We start from the raw sequence: 24,660 nt of genomic DNA on the forward strand, positions 1-24,660 counted from the left end.
GGTAAAAATCACGTACAGTGGTAACAACACTGGAAGCAGTGGTTGGCAAAGTGGTGTTACTGTTGTGGACAGATTGTTTAGGGAAGACCTCTCTGAGAAGGTAATATTTCAAGAGATTCAAATGAAGTAAGGACAGTATCTATGCAGCTATCTGAAAAGGGAGTGTTCCAGGTTGAAGAAACCACGTGTGCAAAGGCCCTGATGTAAGAGTCTGACATTTTTAAAGAACTGTCAAAGGAGGTCAGTGTAGCTGGTGCACAATGAACTAGAGAGAGGTACAAGATGAGGTCAGAGAGGTGATGTAGGGTCAGATCATATAGGGCCTCGTAGAACATAAAAAACTTCTAAACATTATTCTGGTGAAATAAGCAGTATTTTATTAGGAAAGGAATATGATATGATTTAAACTTAAAGAAGATCCTCACTCTTTTGTAAGAACTGACCCTGGATGCAGTGGTTGGAAGGGAGCAGGGGTGGAAATGGGAGCACCAAGCAAGAGACTATTGTCACAATCCAGGCTAGAAATAAGGTACTTTGGATTATCGAGTTTAGAAGGAAGTAGTGAAAGCTATCCTATTCCAAATATATCTTAAAGCAGAGCTAACAGATTTGCTGATGGATTGGATAGACTTTGTGGGAAAATAAAAAAGAGGAGTCGAGAACTCCAAGGTTTGGAGTCTGAGCAAAAAAAAAAAAAGATGGCGTTACCATTTCCTGACAGAGGTAACATTGGAAATGAAGAGCATATTTTGTGAAGATCTAAAGCTAGTTTTAGATATGTTAACTTTGAGATGCATATTATATGTGGACGTGGAGATGGCATATAGGGAATTGTATATACGCATCTGGACTTGAGAGGAAAGAGCCAGGCTGGTGAGTAGTCGTGGCATTTCAGTAGTTCTTTTTTTTTTTTTTTTTTTTTGCGATAAGCGGGCCTCTCACTGTTGTGGCCTCTCCCGTTGCAGAGCACAGGCTCTGGACGCGCAGGCTCAGTGGCCGTGGCTCACGGGCCCAGCCGCTCCATGGCATGTGGGATCTTCCCAGACTGGGGCACGAACCCGTGTCCTCTGCATCGGCAGGTGGACTCTCAACCACTGCGCCACCAGGGAAGCCCTTTAGTAGTTCTTTATTTTAGTTAGGCGGTAGGGAGAAGAGGAGGGACCAGAAAGGAGTAGCTTCTGGGGTAGAAATGTGGTATCTCTGAGGTCAAGCAAATGAAGTGTCAACAATGCTGAAGATTTGAGTATAATGATAACTGAGAATTGACTACTGGTTTTGACAAAAGGTGAGTTCACTGGTGATTTTAACAAAGCAGTCTCTATACCTATCTAAAATAGCACCTCATCAGTCTCTGCCTCTTTATACTAACTTAGCCCCTTTTTTATATTTATAATTACTTGACAGTATATGTGCCGGTATGCTATGTCTGTGATGTGTTTGTCTGTCTTCCTGAAAGTAGATGACATGACCCTCGAGGGAGGGGAATTTGTCTTGTTCCCATTTGAATCTCCATGGTTAACAGCTGTTTATTGAAAGAATGGGCTTACAATGCTAGCCCAGGTTAGTTTTTCTTATTTTCTCAGCAGTTGAAATAAGCATTTCAAGGGGGTTGGGGGTGGGAGGATTAAGTGAATGTGGTCAAAAGGTACAGATGTCCAGAAATAAGATAAATAACCTCTGGGGATGTAATGTAAAACATGGTGACTACAGTTAGTAACACTGTATGATATATTTGAAAGTTGCTAAGAGAGTAGATCTTAAAAGTTCTCATCACAAGGGAAAAAATTGTAACTATGTGAGGTGATGGATATTAACTAATCTTATGATGGTAATCATTTTGCATTTGTAGAGAAAAATAGAAACTCATGTTTAGATTTTTTCTTAATTACAAAAATCAACTTTAATAGAGTAAAAAGAATTGACTCAGATCTCCAGGATGAGAAATGGGATGGGAATTCAGGAATTCCGTTTTCATGTGAGGTGTGTCTCTCACATGTCCCCATTGTAAGAATAATTACGTGTGTAAATCCAGGGGAGGGCACAGTGTTACTCATAGCTCCTCTTTCTTCAAGTACACAAAGAGTTCTCTTGTTTGAAACATTTGAATTATTCCCTAGTGATAAATTAGGCCAGACATTAGCAATTTTCAGGGAGGAAGTGGGTAGAATTTGGGTGATGGTTGTTTAGAAGCAGACCCTCAAAAGAGATTCCTTCTCTTTTTCAGGGTGTCCCTGAGGTCCAGCCAACAGGAGTGTAAACAGTCAGGGAAATTGTGCTAGATAGGCTTTCAGGTGCCTGTCCTGCCCACTCCCATCTTAGATAAAATGCCCCAGCCACGGCACCTGCTGAGTGATCATCAATTCACAGGTTCAATTGCTGTCATCACACAGGATTGGACCAGGGTGGGTGAATATCTAACTAGAGAACATCTAAGGACCAGTGACCTTAACGTCCCAAAACTAATTTGCAAAGTCAGCTAGGCTAAACAGATACTCTCTTGGAAGAACATGACTTAAAAATTCAGAGGAAAGTTGGGGGTGGTTGTTTGAATGAAAGGTCTTGCAGACTGGAACTGAGATGGCCACTAGCAAATGATTCATGTGCAAGGTGGGTAAACAGATGAAACCATTGAGGCCAGAGGGACCATCGTTCAGATTCTGCAGGAGTGAAGGGAGGAGAGAGAGACAGAGACAAAGAGATTCCTAAATCTGTTTTCCTTTTTGTTCTAAGGCCTGGTTGTTTACATTTTTTCTGGGTTTATGAGACCCCTCAATATCTTGACAACAAATCCTGTTTTCTAGAGCTGGTTTGAGATTTCTGTTCCTTACAAACCCCAAAATGCCTCACTGAATCATACGAAGGGTAGAAAAGAGCAGCTAAGATTGTGACTTCATGCCCTCTGTGGGTTTTCAAAAGTTGACACCTGATTGTGATGGTTCCTTTTCTTCATTCAAAAAATGACTATAAGGGCTTCCCTGGTGGCGCAGTGGTTGAGAGTCCGCCTGCCGATGCAGGGGACACGGGTTTGTGACCCAGTCCGGGAGGATCCCACATGCCGCGGAGCGGCTAGGCCCGTGAGCCACGGCCGCTGAGCCTGCGCGTCCAGAGCCAGTGCTCCGCAACGGGGGAGGCCACAACAGTGCATACTGCAAAAAAAAAAGAAAAAGAAAAAATGACTATAAGATGCTCCCATCCTTGCCCATCCCAGTTGTTTCTATAGCACACTCAATACCAAAAATAAAAAGAGTGAAAAAAGTATATGCGGGGGAGGGGTGGATAGGGGAGGGGGAGAGAGAGACAGAGACAGAGGCAGAGACTGACTCTGCCTGAAGAGTCTTGGTAAGTGCGAAGGTTGTTAATTGAATATGCTCTATGCCTGTTTCCATGTCACATTCAGGTTATAAGCTATGCTGCAGTAAAAATGTAAAGATCTCAGTAACTTACCACAGCTTGATGTTCTCTGCAGGCTTGGGCCACCCTCCAGGGCAGTCATCCTCCGTGTGCTGGCTCAGCATTCCAGCCTGCTTCAATCAGTCAGAAGCACCCATATCAGCATTTCACAGTCACCCAGCAGGAGAGGAGAGCCCTGGAGAGATGAGTTCCAGCAATCAAATGCTTCTGCCCGGAAGTGGCACTCACAAATGACTACATTTGACTGGAACTCCTCATTTGGCCACACCTTATTTCAAGGGGGCACAGGTATGTGATCCTCCCACATGTTCAAAATCAGAGGGAGGCCAAATATTTATAAAGGGTAATAATGCCATCAGCAGTTCTAAATGATCTAACCCACGTGGGACTTCCATGCTACTATTTGATAGCTAGTAACTAGGACAAACATCTTAGTTCTTTTTACATGCCAAGATACTCCTGCGTGCCTGTGGCTACTGACCTGCTTCTTGTATTGAACCTTTCCTGTTCTGCCACATGGCCTCCACTGGACTGAATCGGTTATACTCCACTTGGCTCGATTTTGATCTTACTACATCTTCCCTAGTGCCTGCGGTCCTACACCCAATCCTGGTATCACTACCACTTCTTGTAATCTTGCCAGCTCCCTCTTAGGCCAAGGCTTGGTTTCTCCCTCACTCTCAATACTCTAGTGCCTTTGTAGATGGGTATTGTTGGGCGATCACTGGTAGTTGTTAATATTATACGAACCAGACTGGAAAAAAATGCCCTCTTAATGTGTCTTAGCTACAAATAGAAGCATTAACTTCTTTTCTAATTTTCAAAGATGTGAGCAGATTATTTAAAAATATGAATGTATCTATATATAGATATACAGTATAGAGAGAGTTGATTTTTTTGAGTCACTGCCTTTTATAAGAAGTTAATATCACCAGTTTAACACTATGCAAACTTATTATACTGCGTAAATGCCGAGTGGTTTCTGAGAATGCCACATTTTGGTACTATTTTGACACAACAAAACAAATTTTTTTCTTCTTACTTTATTAGTCCTGCAATATGATGAGTAGCCTTTTGTGTCAACCTGACTAGGCTACAATACCCAGTTATTTAACCACACACTAGTCCAGGTCACGCTGTGAAGGTAGTTTGTAGATGTGGTAACATCTACAATCAATTGACTTTGAGGGGATTACCCTTGGTAACGTGGATGGGCCTCATCCAATCAGCTGAAGGCCTTAGGAGCAAAAGCTGAGGTTTCCTGGAGAAGAAAGAATTCTACTTCATGACTGTAGGGTCAGTTCCTGCCTGTTTCAAGCCAGCCAGTTTGCCCTACTGATTTCAGACTCATCAGTGTGAGCCAGTTCTTTATACAAATCTCTTAATATACACATACACACGTAAAGATACATATATATGTGTCTCCTTCTGGTTCTCTTTCAAATCCTGACTGGTACCTACAATATATATACTTTTTCTAATTCAAGGTAAGTAGTTATTCTAAATATCATGAAAGAATGTCTCCTTCTGTATCTATATCTCTCAGTCTCTCTGTCAATCTGTCTCTTTCTCACACATGTGGATGCACACACACACACACACACACACACACACACACACACACAACACATCACATAGGACCAAATTATATATTTATTAAAAAGTAAAGTTTCTGATTTAATTCTGTAGTTTCTGTTTCTCTCACTCATGGCCTAAGTGAAGAATTTCTATTAGCAACTTCCCAGGTAATTCTAATGGATAGGCAGTATCTAAGGTTGGGATGCCTAGCTGTAGAGCCTGAGATGAAGATTCGTATAAAAGTGATTTATTAAAGAACGTTCCAAGGAAAAACCACAGAAAATTATGTCAAGTGACAGGGAAGGGAAGGAAGCCAGGCAAGAGACTGGTGTCGAGCAAAGACCCAGGGGTGGTAACTTGGTTCAGTCCTGCAGGGGACCTCTGCAGACTTATAAGTCACACCTCCAAGCTGTCCCCATCAGGGACCAGAGAGCTGAGTATTTTACCCAGTAGTCACTGGTGGCAACGCAAATTCCTAGGCCCCTTCGGCTCTCTCTGTACTGAGGCAAAGGCGAGGGAAGTCTGAGAACATCACTCCAACGGAGATGCAGGTGAAAACACGCAGGTAGCTGTTGTGCATGAAAATGGAGAAGGTTTGGAGAAGATATGGGTGGGCACTGAGAACATCTGCTACTCAGGATTGAAAGCCACTAGGATAGAAGCATGGTGCAAGGAAAACAACCACACCTCATTGAGGGTATGCAGATTTAACAATTATATCTTTTCTCTCATATCACTTCAAATTAGTCTCCTCTCCACAATGGACTTACCATCTTAGAAGTAAGTATGATGTGATTTCATGGGCAGATGGTCTCACTCCTTTCCCATTTGCAATCCCCAAATAACACCCCTTCTACTGTATGAAGTTCTTAAGTCTCAGAATACAGCATTTAGTCCCTTTATGGATAGACTAATGTGAAAATATTCCTAAGACAGGAAATACATTGGCTCGACTTAGAACTGAAAATTGTCCTAAGTGTTTGTGGCTAGGTTCTCTGTCCAACCTAGGAAGGAATTGGGTATACGCTGAATGTTTTATCTGTTCAGAAGCCTCATCTCAAATCTGATTCAACCCTATGATTTTACATGAATCATGGGGGCATAGTTCCAGGGATCAGGACTGGGTGCATGATACCCTCTTCCCCTATAAGATTCCTTTCTTTGGAGAATTAGATTCAGTCTTTCTCTGGAAGACAGATGAAATTTATACCAAGGCATTTGCAGCAGCCATATTACTCTACCTTATAGATCAGAAAAGCAGAGAAAGGGTTTAGAGAAAGAATTATGAATCAGACATGCAGAGAAGAGCAGAGATGAAAGACAGAAGAGAGACTGCTAGTATTCCATTTCCTGATTCCACTATGTTCCTGAGGCCCGGCTGCATGACGGCTCTTGGGCACCATGAGACCCCATGCATTCTTTTTTTTTTCCAAGTAGTCATTTATTTATTTATTTATTTTTAACTTTTTATTTTATATCGGCATATAGCCGATTAACAATGTTGATAGTTTCAGAGGCACAGCAAAGCCACTCAGCCATACATATACACGTCCCCAATGCATTCTTATCATTCATTCCTGTTTTGCACTGAAGTTGTGCTGAAGTTCAGTTACATGCCACCAAAGAGTAATAAATAACAAGGGGAAACAAAGAGTAACACATTTTCTCAGCTATGAACTCTGCCTGGGAGAAATCCTGGGTAGAGTTCGGGGAGGTCGCTTATCTCTAAGCGTCTGGCTGCATGTGGGGTGACCTAGAGGCTAAGGTGGTGAAATGCATAGCCCTGTAGACATAAGAAGGCTTTCCAGAGGTTACCCAGGTAGGAATATTTTCAGAGGTCCATTTTCCAGATCCTCAAAGTTCATACTTAGTCTTTCTTAAAACTAATCTGTTAGAGTGTCTCCTGGGACCTACCACTTCTTTTCCATATCTCTCTTCACAGACCCCTCTGTCTTCCCCTCACTCATCTGAAATCAGTATGGTGTGTTATCCCAAGGCGTTTCTGGGGTGCCAAACAAAGAAAATTTGAGAAGTGACACTGGGAGAATCACAAGATGGTAAAGCTAGAAAAGCATCAGCAAAAACATTGGAGAGAAAAGTGCCCTTTCTTATCTAGGGGAAAGTCTGATGGCTAGGATCCTGCAACTTTATCTATCTCCCCCAAATCATGTATTACTTATATATCTTAGAATTCAGAAGCGAAGTGATAGTGGGAATGCGTATTTATATATTTATTGTGATTGAAAAAAATCAGGGTTTTTTTTTCCCCTCACAGAAAAGCCTAATTTAGATTATTGGTTTCACAATTAAGAACCAGATATTTTTCCTCTAAATTAAATAAGTTTAGTTTGCTGCTCTAATGTTTTGATGAAAAATATTTAACACACAAATGCAATATACAATTTTCTAGAACTTATAATCATGTTTAACTATTAAGCCTTCAATATAAAACTGTAGTTAACAACTAAAAATATAATTTTTAAAAATTATTTTAGGAGATACTTGAGCAAAAACTGTGAATACCTCTAGATAAGCAAAATATATTCACCCAGACTAAAGCACTATGACCAAGAGAAGCCAACCAAACCCATCTTTTCTTTTCATTCTCTTGAATACCTCATGACCCTAAGTCTGAAACACTTTGATTAATTAGCCAAAGCCCCAAGGAATAAAAGCATAAACTAATTTTTTGTTTTGATATGTGAGAGAGAGAGAGAATGCAAGTATACTAAATCTAAAAGGTGATGGTTTTTAATACTCAAGGGAAAAGGTATAAAAGTAATGAACTTGACTTGTTTTATAATTCTGCATAATATTCATATAGAACTTTTATAGTACTCTACAGTTAAAATAGTTCCTATATATTTATTTCACTTTATTCTCACACTATTTTAGTGGATATTTTTATCTTAAGTCATGTAAAAGCAAAGACTGAGATGGTGATTCTTTTCAAATGATTTATTGAAAAAGTACCCTCAGAGGGAAGAGATATGGGAACATATGTATAACTGATTCACTTTGTTATAAAGCAGAAACTAACACACCATTGTAAAGCAATTATACTCCAATAAAGATGTTAAAAAAAAAAAAAGAAAAAAAAGAAAAAGTGCCCTCAGGAGAAGGGGGCATGAGGGAAGTGGGACAGAATGGGAAATACAAACTAAGCAAGAAGGCGGTTTCAATGGAGGTTCATGTCATTAAGCTTCAGTCTATTCCCACTGAAAAGCTTTGAGCACAAACTGCTCCACAGAGTTGGACCCCGTTGTTGCAAGAGGTTGACCTATTGTACCCGTCAGGCATTGGTCAAGATCTCCGGGGACAGGTGGAGGTTCCTGTATGACCAATACTCTGGGGGCAGTTCTCTGGAGAAGGGGGTCATTGTCAGTCAATACTCATAGCAGATAGGGGATGGGTGTTTTGGATGGTCAAGAGGATCTGGGGGGAGCGCCAACATCTCCAGTTTTCTATTTTAGAAATAAGGAAACCCAGGCTCAGAATGGTCAAGTATCTTGCTCCAGGGTTCTACAGGAGTAAATGATGGCGTTATGGCATAAGTTCAGGGCTTTTGACAGTAAAGCCAGACAGTGAATTTCAGATCTTTCCCATGTCCAGTGTATACAATCTATGGAGTTAAACAATCTGATATGAAGTCAGACTCTGACATTTATTAGCTATGTCCCTGGATATATAGCCTTCAGATATATGACCTTAGGCAGGTTTCTTAGCATTTATGAGTCTCAACTTCTTAATCTGAAAAATGTGAACAATAATAACTACCATGGTATTCTGAGGATTTTTTTTTTAAAAGTATAAAGCACCTGTCATTGTGCCTTACATAGTGTATATGCTCCACAATACCCATTTCCTTTCCTTTTCTCTTTTACTTATGAGCAGACACATTAAAGTAATATAGAAACTATATTGGATAACACATAAATAACATATTGGATAACACACAAATATATACACATCACTAAGCAGGAACACTGTCAAAATGATGAGATTTTCTAGAGAGTCTTTCTAGTCCAAGTTGCTACCACAAAAGCTTTAAAATTGACCACTACAACTTGTTGTTTGAGTCTGTATAATTTTAAAAAATCCTCTGTTTGAGTCTGTATAATTTTAAAAAATCTATTGATGTATAACATACTAACAGATAAGTGGAAAAGTGTACAGTTTAATAATTATTGTAAAGTAAATACACTTGTGTAACCATGACAGATGCAAGAAATAGAACATTACCAGCAGCCCAGAAACACCACTCTCCATCTTGGACACCTTCCCAATTATTAATCCCTTCCTTCTTCCTAAAGGTAACCAGTCTTAGGGTTTACAATACCATGGATAAGTTCTTTGCCAGTTTAAAGTTTACGCAAATGGAATCAAACAATATTAGCATGATGTTTCTGCCTTCTTTCACTCAACTTACCTGTTTTTTGTGTGTGTAACAGTGTTTTTAAAATTTTCATTGCTGAATAGTATTACCATGTATGTATACTTATTTAAATATTTTATTGTTGATGAACATTTTGGTTATTGCCAGTTTGGGACTATTAGCAATAATGCTGCAGTGAATATTACTGAAATTTTCATTTGGTGCACATGTGTGCATTTCTTCTGGGTATAAAAGATAGCAGTTAAATTGTGGGATTATGAAGTATGTTTATGATTAACTTGAGTAAATACTGATAAACAGCTTTCCAAAGTGCAATAACAACTTACACTCTGCTCCCCAGCAAATTTATAGTAGCTCATTGCTCCATATTCTCACCAACTCTTGACTTTTTTGGTTTTTGTTTTCGCTTTTACTGTTCTCGTGGCATACCATTACACAACTACGGAAGTTATGTTTTTACCTTCCATTTCCCTGATATCTAATGATGTTGAGCACCTTTTCATGTGACTTTTCAAGTCTTTTGCCATGTTACTATCACCTTGTCTTTTTCTTACTGATTTTTAGAACCTCTGTCTATATTTTGAATATCACTCTTCTGTTGGTTGTATCTTCTCTCCCTCTGTAACTTACTTTTTGCTCTCTTGATGGTGTCTTTTGATAAAGAGAAATTCTTAATTTGGGCTAGTCCAATTTTGTCAATCTTTTCCCTGATGGTCAGCATATTTTATGTTTTCAGAAATCTTTGTTTATCCCACAGTTATAAAGATATTTTCTTTGTTATCTTCTAGATACTTTCTTCTTTTACATTTCACATTTTGTTCTATACCCCTCTAGAATTGACTTTTATTTGTTGTGTGAGATGGTAGTTGAGCTTTGTTTTTTCCATATGGATATACAACTAACACAACACTATTTATTGAAAAGACTGCCCTTTTGCCACTGTTATGCAGTGCCACATTAGACATAAATCAAGTATTCATATTCATTCAGGTCTGTTTCTGCACACTGTATTCTGATCCATTAGTCTATTCATCCGTCCTTGCACCGATACCGCACTTTTTTGTTGTAGCTCTTTTGACATCGAATTAGAAATTCAAAATAATAATAATAATAATAATAATAATAATATTATTATTATTATTATTATTATTATTATTATTGTGTGTGTGTGGTATGCGGGCCTCTCACTGTTGTGGCCTCTCCCGTTGTGGAGCACAGGCTCCGGACACGCAGGCTCAGCGGCCATGGCTCACGGGCCCAGCTGCTCCGCGGCATATGGGATCTTCCTGGACCGGGGCACGAACCCGTGTCCCCTGCATCGGCATGCGGACTCTCAACCACCGCGCCACCAGGGAAGCCCCTCAAAATTATTTTGACATTGAATAGAACAGGTCGCCCCTATGTGTTTCTCTTCAAGGTTGCCTTGGTTATTTGCATTTCAGTATATATTTCTACAAAAATCCATAGAAAATTTAATTAGGATTGCACTCAATTTTTAAATTAATTTTTGTTTAAATCTTTATAATATTTAGTCCTCCAATCCATGAACATGGTATAATTCTTCATTTATCTAGGAAGTTAATTTCTGTCAGTATGGCTTAATATTTTTGAGGAAGAGACATTGTACATATATCCTTAGATTTTAAAAAACTAGATGTTTGAAAATTTTTGGTAACCATGTGTACTTTAAAGGAAGAATTAACTGACTTGGAATTTGATTGATTTGCTGGGAAAGCCAAAGTCTTCAGGCTGATTTCATTTGCATATAGGCGTATGTAATAAGGCTAGGTGAATGTACCAATTTCCTGGGATATATTATTTTAATTTTCTATAGTAATAACTTTGATGAATTACAATTCAGTATTAGTTCAACACTATGAAAGGTCTCCAGAAAAATGGCTACATATTCAGTCTATTATATTCAATGTATTTTAAGTCAGAATATATTCAGGTAATAAATTGTGTCTAGAATTTAGTGTAAGGAAGATAGTCATTTTTGTAATTAAATGATATACCACGTATATTAGTCAGGAAACAAGTAGCAAACTTAATTTGAGTACTTGGAAGAAAGTTTAAGAAGGAAACTCTTTTTTTCCCCCCTCGGCAATGAAAACATGGAGTAGGAACCACTGAACCGCCAAAGAATTCCCAGGAAACTCTTTACAGTGATGTAGGCAGTATGTGTGTTCTAGTGTAAAGACAGCAACAGAAAGCATTATTACCACTCTTCTACCTAAAAAGACAAAAAGACAGTGGGCTCCCTGAAGGTTCTGTGACCAGTGCAGGCACACAGCCAGCTCACATAAACCCCACAGGCATGGAGTTCTCCTTGCTCATTTTCTCCTTCCAGTAGTCCTATGGGCCTGACCCCATCAAAAGCCAAATATCAAAAGAAGATTTGATGCAGTTTACACATTCCAGCTTCCAGGAGATATAGCCCAAAGCAAGAAAGATGCAGAATGGCTCCAGAGAGCCAAACAGGAGACATCATATTACTTTTATAAATCCAGAAAAACTTTAAAACCCTATTTTCTTTGACTTCCAGGAAGCTAAACTTTAAACTATTTCATTAACAATAGTACATCTAGACCTTTAACCTATCTTTTCCCCTCTGCTGTGTAGTGCATGCTGTTGGTGTCCCACTAAATTTGCCTTTATCCATTTGTATCCATCACCTTGTTGCTGGATTGTTGACTAATAATAATTCACCATTGTCCCTTTTCCAGAAGTTCCAACAAGGAACTTCTTTCCTAGAAGGCTGACTCCCCCCTCCCTTCCCTCAAGAAGTCGATCAGTGACAGACTGACACAGCAGTACAGTGGCTGGTCCACTTGCCATAAAGTGGAACTAACTCTGTGGTGCAATTTGTGCTTTGAAATTTCTCCCAAGGGATCAGATTGAAGCTAGTGTCTAACTAGGACTACATTATGCATTAGTTTGTTCCACTCCCTTATCCTGTTTCCCTCTCTCTCCTCTCCTGAGAGGACTTCCTCAATAAATCACTGGAACAAGAATCCCTGTCTCGGGAGATCAGCTCTGTGCTTTGTGACCACCTAGAGGGGTGGGATAGGGAGGGTGGGAGGGAGGGAGACAAAAGAGGGAAGAGATATGGGGATATATGTATATGTATACCTGATTCACTCTGTTATAAAGCAGAAACTAACACACCATTGTAAAGCAATTATACTCCAATAAAGATGTTAAAGATAATTATAAATATTTTAAAAACCAATGAATATGTGAATGAATGAAGGGCTGAGTGAATGAATGAAGATGGTAGAGCTACAGCTTTGTTGCAGTAGACACCACCACTGGGATAAAACCTCCAAGCAATACGGGGAGGAAAGAATCTCAGAATGGGACCTGAGATGGACTAATCCAATATAAAATGGGTATTAATGTATCATCTTTACCTGTCGACATCCCTAGGCTGAAGAAGTCCACATTATAAGGATTACTCGAGATGCTTTCAATGTCCTTGCAGGAAGACAAACAACTTGAACCCGGTCTTTTTCTTTTTTGAACCCGGTCTCTGACCAAAGACCTGTGACCCAGTTTAGAAAATAATATTCTAGTGTGTTTATACTTACTGATGAGGCTGTCATCATTTTTTCAATTTTCCTCACAGTGGTATAAGATTAATGAGCTAAACATTTTACATCTTGATGTGAAAGAAACTCATATGTATAAACTATTACTGTCATGTTTATAATCCAGACTGATTTGATGAAAAAAAAAAAGGATGATTTGATGAAGTAGTACATTTAGATACCTAAATGATAATGAAGAGTTTGTGTTGAGTTTTTAATTTATTTGGTTGATTTGTTGAATTTTAAATTAATTTGAGTTAAAAAAAAAAAAAAAGAATCCCTGTCTTAGGCTCTACCTCTAAGATACCTGGCCAAGTCTGTTCTGTAATATGATGCATATGTATACCATTTTATATGCTTATGAAGGCTTTGGTGGTATCTTTGATCCTTTATTTTAAAATAGCTAGCATTCATTAAGCACTGAAAAATAGATTGGCACTTTAATAAGCACTTTACATGCATTTTAAAATTGTATCATCTCAGCAAACCAAAAAAGGAACAGTCATAATTCTCATCTTATAAGTGAAGGTATACTTAAAGATTAAGGTATATCCTGAGGACACACAGATAGTAAATGGCAAAGCTGATATTCAAAACTAATCTGTTCAACTCAAAAAAACAAACTCCTGGGCTTCCCTGGTGGCGCAGTGGTTGAGACTCCACCTGCCGATGCAGGGGACACGGGTTCGTGCCCCGGTCCGGGAAGATCCCACATGCCGCGGAGCAGCTGGGCCCATGAGCCATGGCCGCTGAGCCTGCGCGTCCAGAGCCTGTGCTCCACAATGGAAGAGACCACAGCAGTGAAAGGCCCGCGTACCGGAAAAAAAAAAAAAAAGAAAGAAAAAACCAAACTCCTAACCACTAAAATATATAGTCCACTTATTAATTTTTTTTTTAAAATCTAATGTTTATTGACAACTCACTAATCACTTCACCTGAATTATGTAATTAAACTCTCATAATATTCTGTAAGGTGGATACGGAAATTATCCTCATTTATAAAAGAGGGAAACTGATAAATAGGTAATATATAAAAGATATAAAACCTGAAAATAAAGTTTCCCATCTCCAGATGAGGGCCTCTTTCCTCAGCACCTCACCTAGAGGCATGTGGATGGCCTATATTACCATATCACGTAACATACAGTCTTTTCCACAATGATTGTAATTGTATGCCTTTCCCACTAAATACTCAAAGGGCAAATAATTATTTCTGTATTTCTAGCACCTCCTACAGTGCTGGGCACATAGTAGATGTTCACTAATTTCACATAAATGAATGACTGAAAGAATGAATATGTTCACTCTTGAGGAGAATTCACTCTTGTCTTAGTTCAGGCTGCTACAACAGAATACTATAGACTGGCTGGCTTAAACAACAATTTATTTCTCACAGTTCTGGAGGCTGGCAAGTCCAAGTTCAAGGTGCTAGCAGATCCAGTGTCTGGTGAGGGACTGCTTCCTGGTTTGCAAATGGTTGTCTTATTATATCCTCACATGATAGAGAGCAAAGAGGGAGCAAGGTCTACTGTGTCATCTTATAGAGGCACTAATCTCATTCATGAGGGCTCCACCCTCATGACCTAATTACCTCCCAAAGCCCCCACTTCCTAATATCATCACATTGGGGCTTAGGATTTCAACATTTAAATTTTGGAGACACAAACATTCAGTCCATAATAACTCTTTAAAAAATTATATTAGAATCTACTGTTTGAGGGGTTGTGAGGGAGGACCATTTCACACAATCCACAACATTCTCCCATCTTGCTTCCTCCTTTTGTTTCTTCCCTTCCATTCTATTAGATTCCAAAGCCTGGATGCCTCGTTTGTTTCTCCTTCTATGTCATAGCCCCCTTTCCCCAATGGAGCAGCCCTACCAGATTGCTCTGCCTTCCAGATCACCACCTAGAATTCCAGTGAGCAAGTGTTCTCAATTTTTTAACAAAAGGTATAAATCCTCTAAATTCTTTTCAGTAAATGCCCCTTTATTTTTCTATTTAAATCAATTCCAAAATAATACTGAGTAGAGACTGAGTAGAGAAAAATATATCAAACATATCTAAATTTATTTAATAATGTAAAAGTCAGAGATAGTATTATCGAATTAAAAAAAGAACAGAGCTCATGCCTTAAAAAATATCTAACAACTATGGTTAATTTTATATAAAGAGAGAGAAAAAACTTTAAATAAACAGGGAAAATAATTAAGGTTTGGAAGATTCTCTGGCCTGTGGAGTGAGTAGGTAATAATAACTCACTCATAGGCAGGTGGGATGAAATATACGTGGCAAGATCAAGTTTCTTTTTTCAGTGATAAATAAATTTGGAGAGAAAATAGCATTGAGAGAATAAAACAAGCATCATTGAGAGAATAAAACAAGCATCCATGCAGCCAACACCAAGCACAAGAAATAAATCATCACATATACGATGGAAGCCTCCCGTGAACTCCCTCTTATTTCACACCTCTGAATTTGATCTCACTCTTTGGAATGCTTTATATTTCTACTGCATATACATGAATTCCATAAATATATGTACTAGTGTTATTTTGCATATTAAAAAAATATAGAAACGCTATTACACTATATATTCTTTAGCAGCTTGCTTTTCAATATTGTTTCTAAGATTCACTCATGTTCATACATTTAGTTTTAAGTTTTTCATTTTAACTACTGTATAGTCTTTTTTGTTATATGAACAAATAAATGTTTGTCTAGAATCCCACTAACAGACATTTAATTTTCTTCCTTTAATTCTTTTTCTGTTAAAACCAATGCTGCTATGAGCATTTTGGTAAGCTTCTCTTTGTATACATGTGTGAATAGTGTATATCTAGTAGTAGAATCACTGGGTTAAAAGGTATGCACGTCTTCAATTTTCTTTGATATTCCAAATTGCTTGTTAATGTGGTTGAACCAATTTCCACTCTGCCAGGATTATATGATCTTCATTAACACTTTTAATTTTACCCAATGAGAGGCATGTGAAACTGTTTGTGTTTTCAAGTTGCATTTTTCTGAATAAATGTGAAGTTTAGCATCTTTCAGTATGTTTACTGGCTATGTGGTTTCCCTGTGGGTGAAAGTTTTGTCACATCTCTAATGGTTTTGTACCATGTCAACTTGGCTAGGTTAGACCTATGTTTCCCAGAATCCCTTTCTCTGTATGGTTCCAGTTTAGAGTTGGCCAAACTGAAAGTTGTATGAGATTTGGAAGGTAGAAGTGAAGCAGCTGGCATCTTGCTTTTAAGTTTATTATGATTTTTGACGTGGTGAGAAATAGATGCAGAGATGTCCGTGGTTTCCACCTTGTCCTTTCTTTTCCCCACTATATTTAACTCCTCTTCATGATTGCTAGCCCTGATGATCAGTCGTGGTCCTAAGCTCCACACCGGATCCAGAAGCAGTGGCCTTCCATAGGCCTCTCCACTAACATCCCTTTGTGTTCTCACTTCAGCAAATGGGAGCACCTGGCTTCAGGAGCGCTAGTTAGTGAATTGTCTCTGATTCTTCAATTTCTTCCTTTGGATCTTTGTTTTCCAGATTCCCCTACAGTTGTGTAAGTTCTTATTACTCTAATAAGCTTCTCAGGCAAAACAAAACTATAGAAACTGGAAGCAATCAGAAAGTCATGAGAACCTAACAGGCTAAGATCTGAGAGAGAAGAGAGGGACTGAAATTAGCCCAACATCTGGCATAGCTTTTTTGCCAAATATTAAGCATCTTTCCAGATTCTAAGATGAGTATAATAGAAGCAGAGTAGAGGGTAAACCAGGTGAAAGGTGACCAAGAGGCCAAGAAACTAAGCAAAGCTTTAGGCAGTCTCATAGTACCGGGGTGGAAAGAGAGGGAAGGAGAAAAAAATTAGAGTATGAAGGTTTCCAAGGAGAAGGGGCCCTGGTACAGACTTTAGCTTTTAATTGGATGATTGAATGGGTGCGCTTTATGAGTGATTGCTCACAATAATAGAACAGAATTGACAAAACTGAAGCCCAGGTTTGTACAGACTGTATAATCTGCCCCCACATGCCTTAATAGAGGAACAGAAGCAAAATTAAATCCTTTATAGAGAAAGATACCATCATTCTGGTCCTTAAATTATTTCTAGAAATTTTCATATAAAATATCCTGCACTAAATAAAACTACTGTACATTCAACTGTATAAAAATAAAATTGATACCAAGAAATACATTCTAATGAGCAGAAACCAATAGATTAAAAAAAAACAGTAGAAATAAACACACAGGAAATACATATAGTATTGGAGTTTACTTACAGGGGCTTTAAAATAACTGGATTAAGATATTTAGGAAAATGGAAGAAAAGAATTTTACCAGAAAGTTAAAATTCACAAAAAGAAATCTAAGAAAAATTTAGAACTAAAATATAAAATAATGAAATCTGAGGACTCGGTAGGTGAGTTTAAAGCTGATTAACATGGATGAAGGAGGATTGGCAAACTGAAGCACCAAGAGAAAAAATATGGTAAAACATAGATAAGAGACACATGAACACATAGTGAAAAGTTATAACATATATGCAATTGATCTCTATTAGGAGCAGAGAGCAAATTGGGAAAGAGTCAATATTTGAAGAGATAAATGCTGACATTTTTGCAAAAGTGATGAAACATCTATAGCCACATATTTAAGAATCACAACAGATCCAGAGCAGGTTAAGTACAAAGAATATCACATGTGGAAGCATCATAGGTAAATTTCCTGAAAATCAAAGGGAAAAAATTCTTCAAATCAGCTAATACAAATATTAGATATTTTTAAATATAATTTAACAAGTTGAGCCCAAGAGTTACAAAGAAATGCAAAGGACCAAAAACAGCCAAGACATTCTTGAAGGGGAAAATCTCTTGAGGATTTTGAGTGTAGAAAAACATTTTAAAAACAGGACACAAAAAAAATGTTGATAAGTAGCATTACATTAAAATGTTGTTCATCAATAGATACCTTTAAGAGAGTGACACAAAGAGTGGAAGAAGATATTTGCTAACAAATATGACTGGTAAGAAAAAGAAAGACAAATGAATAGAAACATGGATGAGAGATGTTTACTGGCACTTTAAAAGTTTAGACTAACCAAGTGGCCATTGCACATATGAAACTGTTCACCGCATTAATCATCAGGGAAATTCAAATTGTGAGGCTCTTCTATACTCACCAGAATGGTTTAAATTTATGAAGTATCATAAAGCTTTGTTATGGAGAGATGTGGAATAACTGGATTTATCATACAAGGTTGGAAAAGGATTGGTATAAGGACTTTGGAAAAGAATTTAGCATGATGTCTTAACCTTGAATATACATATTCCTGAAGACCAGCAATTTCCCGTCAATAGAATGCATTAAAAGACCTTTTCAAAAATATTCTTGACTATTTTATTTTGTATTAGCCAACAGAAACAACCCAAATGTCTATTAAACACAGAATGGGCAATATGTTTTTAAATTCATTTTATTGAAGTATAGTTGATTTACAATGTTGTCTTAATTTCTGCTGCACAGCAAAGTGATTCAGTTATGCATATATATATTCTTTCTCATCTGCTTTTCCATTATGATTTATTATAGGATATTGAATATAGTTCCCTGTGCTATACAGTAAGACTTTGCTGTTTATTCTGTATATAATAGTTTGCATCTGCTAATCCCAAACTCCTAATCCCTCCCCACCCCCCTCCCCCTTGGCAACCACGAGTCTGTTCTCTGTCTGTGAGTCTGTTTCATAGATAGGTTCATTTGTCTCATATTTTAGATTCCACATATAAGTAATATCATATGGTATTTATCTTTTGCTGTCTGGCTTACTTCACTTAGTATGGTAACTTCTAGGTCCATCCATGTTGCTGCAAATGGCATTATTTCATTCTTTTTTATGGCTGAGTAATACTCTAGTGTGTGTGTGTGTGTGTGTATGTGTGTGTGTGTGTGTGTGTGTCTATCTCACATCTTTAACCAGAATGGGTAAAATTCGATATATTCATACAACAAAATACTTCATAGCAATGAACAAGAATGAACCCTACCTAAATAATAACTCTAAAAAGAAAATACAGACTTCTGCTCAAGACGGATGCACCATGGAGAGCAGGGGTGGGAGGAGGGGAAATAACAAGACCTCACAGTCCCCTGTGCCATGCAACATAATGTGGCAGCACCACTTAAATACCTTCTGAAACCAACAGGCCTAAGTGTTTAAAAAAGGCTCCTCAGAACTTCCCTGGTGGTCCAGTGGCTAAGACTCCACGCTCCCAATGCAGGGGCCCAGGTTCGATCCCTGGTCAGGGAACTAGATCCCACATACCACAACTAAGAGCCTGCATGCGGCAATGAAGATCCTGCTTGCTGCAACTAAGACCCGGCACAGCCAAATAAATAAATAAAATAAAATAAAATAAATATTTAAAAAAATAGAAAGGCTCCTCAAATGTTGATTGGGGCTGGATGATTAAGAAGCGGAAGGGGGGGAAGTGCACCCAGCAACTCCCTAAGGCTCTTCTAGCGGCTTCCACGCCGCAACGTGGCAGGACAGACACCAGCCCCGCCGTTTTCCCTCGGTGGCTCAGAGGGCAACGCTGAGGGAGCTTCATCCTGAGGTCGCAACTGTGAGTAATGGTGGGCAATGTGAAAAATACGATATTAAATTTAAAAAGTATCTATCTGTGGGCAGTCTTTCTGCCAGCACCTGAAACCTGGCATCAAGTGGGAGCTGGCCCTTCTGGAACATGGGCAGGGCTTTGCAAAAGAGTGGGTGGGGTAGGGGAATTCTGCTTCTATGTGAGTTTGTAGAAAATGGGAAAGAGTGGTGCCTTTGCCCTAACAAGAAAATTCTAGATAAACTACAGAATCATAATTTTTCTTAAACCCATCCTAGAGCTGAGATTTTAGGATAGCCAGGTGGCCTAAAATCTGAGGAACGCCAGATCCTTTAAGGACAGTAGATCAGTGAGGCTGCTCCTTTCTGATTTAGTTCTAGATGCTCCAAGAGAGCATCAGGGAGTTCCTTAGGCAGAAAGCCATATAAATGCTAATTTGCCCCAGGCAAGGTCCCTTCTTTCAAAATTTGAGATTGCTCCAAATTTTTGTTTTTCATCTCTGTTCAAAAGATAGTTAAAATTTTTTTTTCTTCAGAATTTATAATTGCTCCAAGTAGAAGACTTGGTTCAATGCAAGCAACCCCATCACTATTAGAAACTTGCAATTATATTTTTATCTTGATTTTTATCAAATAACTTTGTTAAACTTTCTTGCTATCTTACAGACTTTTTAACCTACATTTAATATTTAAAATATACAATGCATAATGTCTGAGAAGAACAATTATAGTCTCTCCTTTTTAATCTTTCTGTATGCCTTAGTTTTTTATTTCATTTTTATATTATATTGGCGAGAACCTCTGGAAAAAAACGTAAAAATAATCACTGAAAGCAAATGTTCTTGTCTTATTCCTGATCTTAAAAAAAAATTCCGCCCTCACCCACTGCTGACGACCTGTCTTGTCGCCTGCACGCCGTGCCACTGCCTCACAGAAAGGCTTTGATTGCCCGCAGTCCTTCGCCAGATAAGGCCAGTGTCCAGGGCCCTGGTTCCTCATCTCACTCGGGCTTATGCCAAAGATGTAACATCTGGTGCAGATGCCCGACCTTAAGGCTTCAAGGTGTAGACCTTTTAGCCGATGCTGTAACTGTTACTGTGGGGTCCAAGGGAAGGACAGTGATTACTGAGTTGGGGAAGTCCCAAAGTGACAAAAGATGGACTGTTGCAAAGTCCATTGACTTAAAAAATAAATATAAAAATGTTGGCGCTAAACTTGTTCAAGATGTTGCCAGTAACACGAACGGAGAGGCTGGGGATGACACCACTACTGCTACTGTACTGGCACGCTCTATCTCCAAGGAAGGCTTCGAGAAGGTTAGCAACGGTGCTAATCCAGTGGAAATCAGGAGAGGTGTGATGGTAGCTGTTGATGCTGTACTTGCTGAACTTAAGAAGCAGTCTAAACCTGTGACAACCCCGAAAGAGATCGCCCAGATTGCTACGATTTCTGCAAATGGCGACAAAGAAATTGGCAACATCATTTCTGATGCGATGAAAAAAGTTGGAAGAAAGGGCGTTATCACAGGAAAGGATGGGAAAACACTGAATGATGAACTAGAAATTATTGAAGGCATGAAGTTTGATAGAGGGTATATCTCTTCATACTTTATTAATACATCAAAAGGTCAGAAATGTGAAATCCAAGTTGCCTATGTTCTTTCGAGTGAAAAGAAAATTTCTAGTGTCCAGTCCATTGTTCCTGCTCTTGAAATTGCCAACGCTCACCGTAAGCCCTGGGTCATAATTGCTGAAGATGTGGATGGAGAAGCTCTAAGTACACTTGTTTTGAATAGGCTGAAAGTTGGTCTTCAGGCTTTAGCAGTCAAAGCTCCAGGTTTTGGTGACAATAGAAAGAACCAGCTTAAAGACATGGCTATTGCTACTGGCGGTGCAGTATTGGGAGAAGGACTAACTCTAAATCTTGAAGATGTTCAGCCTCATGACTTAGGAAAAGTTGGAGAGGTCATTGTGACCAAAGGTGATGCCATGCTCTTGAAAGGATAAGGTGACAAGGCTCAAATTGAAAAGCATATTCAAGAAATCCTCGAGCAGTTGGATATCACAACTAGTGAAAATGGAAAGGAAAAAGTGAATGAACATCTGGCAAAACTCTCAGATGGTGTTGCTGTGCTAAAGTTTGATGGGACAAGTGAGGTTGAAGTGAATGAAAAGAAAGACAGAAGTACAGATGCCCTTAATGCTACCCAAGCTGCTGTTGAAGAAGGCATTGTTTTGGGAGGGGGCTGTCCTGCTTCGGTGCCTTCCAGCCTTGGATTCAATAACTCCAGCTAATGAAGATCAAAAAACTGCTACAGAAATTATTTTAAAAACACTCAAAATTCCTGCAATGACCACTGCTAAGAATGCAGGTATTGAAGGATCACTGATAGTTGAGAACATTTTGCAGAGGTCTTCAGAAGTTGGTTATGATGCTATGCTTGGAGATTTTGTGAATATGGTGGAAAAAGGAATCATGGATCCAACTAAGGTTGTAAGAACTGCATTACTGGATACCGCTGGAGTGGCCTCTCTGTTAACTACAGCAGAAGTTGTAGTCACAGAAATTCCTAAAGAAGAGAAGGATCCTGGAATGGGCAGAATGGGTGGAATGGGAAGTGCTGTGGGAGGTGGCATGTTCTAATTCCTAGAATAGGGCTTTACCATCATTAATGAGCTGTGAGAGGAAGCCCGAGGCAGCGTTCCTCACCAGTAACTTTAAGAGAGGTCTGCTGAAGGAGATGACTGAAGAAAAGGCTGGCTGATGTTTAAGAAAATCACTATAACCATCAGTTACTGGTTTCAGCTGACAACATAGAACGGTTTACTGCTGTCATTGCCCATGCCTACTGATAATTTATTTTGTATTTTTGAATAAAGACACTGTTACATTCCTGGTAAGTGAGTATAAGAGCCATGTACCAATGTACTGCTTTCAACTTAAATAACTGAGGCATTTTTACTACTATTCTGACAAAATCAGGATTTTAGTGATTGCCATCAACAGATGAGAAGCTAAGAAGCAGCCTTTCTGTGGAGAGTAAGAATAATTGGGTTCAGAGTAGACCAATATCCAATTATGTAACAACTTTTGTGAAATAACAATTGTTTAAAGTTAAAAAAAATTCCAAGTTTTCACCATTAAATATTATGTATGCTGCAAAATGTGGTAGATACTATTTATAGTTATGCAAATTTCCTTCAATTCCTAGTTTGCTAACAGTTTATTATCACAAAGAGCGTACTGAATTTTATTAAATATTTGATCTTCATCTACTGTGATATTTATATGATTTTTCTTCTTCAAATTATTGTCATAGAGTGTTATTATGTGGGTGGATGTACGGATTATCTAATGTTAAAGCAACCTTGTATTCCAGGGATAAATCCAGATTTGTGATGATATATATACAAACGTGTGTGTGTGTGTGTGTGTGTGTAGTAATGTGTGTGTGTGTGTGTGTGTGTGTGTGTGTGTGTGTGTGTGTGTGTGTGTGTGTGTGTGTGTGTGTGTGTGTGTGTGTGTGTGTGTAGTAATGTGTTAATTCTGGATTCAACTGGCTTTTTTCGGTACGCGGGCCTCTCACTGTTGCGGCCTCTCGCATTGCGGAGCACAGGCTCCGGACGCGCAGGCGCAGAGGCCCTGGCTCACGGGCCCAGCCGCTCCGCGGCATGTGGGATCTTCCCGGACCGGGGCGTGAATGCGTGTCCCCTGCATCGGCAGGCGGACTCTCAACCACTGCGCCACCAGGGAAGCCCTCAACTGGCTATGTTTTAAAGAATTTTTATATTATAATGAGCTAAGAGGCTTCAAGATGGCGGACGAATAAGACGCGGAGATCACCTTCCTCTCCACAAATACATCAGAAATACATCTACATGTGGAAAAACTCCTACAGAACACCTACTGAACGCTGGCAGAAGACCTTAGACCTCCCAAAAGGTAAGAAACTCCCCACGTACCTGGGTAGGGCAAAAGAAAAAACAGCGACAAAACAATAGGGACGGTACCTGCGCCAGTGGCAGGGAGTGGGAAAGGAGGAAAGTTTTCCACACACTAGGAAGCCCCTTCGCAGGCGGAGACTGCAGGTGGCAGAGGGGGGAAGCTTCGGAGCCGCGGAGGAGAGCACAGCAACAGGGGTGCGGAGGGCAAAGCGGGGAGATTCCCGCACAGAGGATCAGAGCCGACCAGCACTCACCAGGCCGAGAGGCTTGTCTGCTCACCCGCCGGGGCGGGCGGGGCTGCGAGCTGAGGCTCGGGCTTCGGTCGGAGCGCTGGGAGAGGACTGGGGTTGGCGGCGTGAACACAGCCTGCAGGGGGTTAGTGCGCCACGGCTAGCCGGGAGGGAGTCCGGGGAAAAGTCTGGACCTGCCGAAGAGGCAAGAGACTTTTTCTTGCCTCTTTGTTTCCTGGTGCGCGAGGAGAGGGGATTAGAGCGCCGCTTAAAGGAGCTCCAGAGACGGGCGCGAGCCGCGGCTAAAAGCACGGACCCCAGAGATGGGCATGAGACGCTGAGGCTGCTGCTGCCGCCACCAAGAAGCCTGTGTGCAAGCACAGGTCACTCTCCACACCGCCCCTCATGGGAGTCAGTGCAGCCCGCCACTGCCAGGGTCCCGTGATCCAGGGACAACTTCCCCGGAAGAACGCACGGCGCGCCTCAGGCTGGTGCAACGTCACGCTGGCCTCTGCTGCCGCACTCTCGCCCCGCACTTCGTACCCCTCCCTCCCCCCGGCCTGAGTGAGCCAGATCCCCCAAAGCAGCTGCTACTTTAACCTCGTCCTGTCTGAGCGAAGAACAGACGCCCTCAGGCGACCTACACGCAGAGGCGGGGCCAAATCCAAAGCTGAGCCCCGGGAGCTGTGCGAACAAAGAAGAGAAAGGGAAATCTCTCCCAGCAGCCTCAGAAGCAGCGGATTAAAGCTCCACAATCAACTTGATGTACCCTGCATCTCTGGAATACCTGAACAGACAACAAATCATCCCAAATTGAGGTGGACTTTGGGAGCAAATATATATATGTATTTTCCCTTTTTCTCTTTTTGTGAGTGTGTATGTGTATGCTTCTGTGT

The 24,660-nt window shown here is 39.8% G+C and overlaps 1 pseudogene across 1 annotated transcript; it reads left to right on the plus strand.

The window, feature by feature from the left end:
* Nucleotides 1-20,535: 20,535 nt before the first annotated feature.
* LOC309821818 (60 kDa heat shock protein, mitochondrial-like) lies at nucleotides 20,536-22,233 on the plus strand (annotated as a pseudogene). Its single transcript has one exon. The product of its transcript is annotated as a 60 kDa heat shock protein, mitochondrial-like (transcript).
* The last annotated feature ends 2,427 nt before the right edge of the window (nucleotides 22,234-24,660 follow it).

Source organism: Grampus griseus, assembly GCF_964374135.1.
Source record: "Grampus griseus genome assembly, chromosome: 4".
In the NCBI taxonomy this organism is placed as follows: domain Eukaryota; kingdom Metazoa; phylum Chordata; class Mammalia; order Artiodactyla; family Delphinidae; genus Grampus; species Grampus griseus.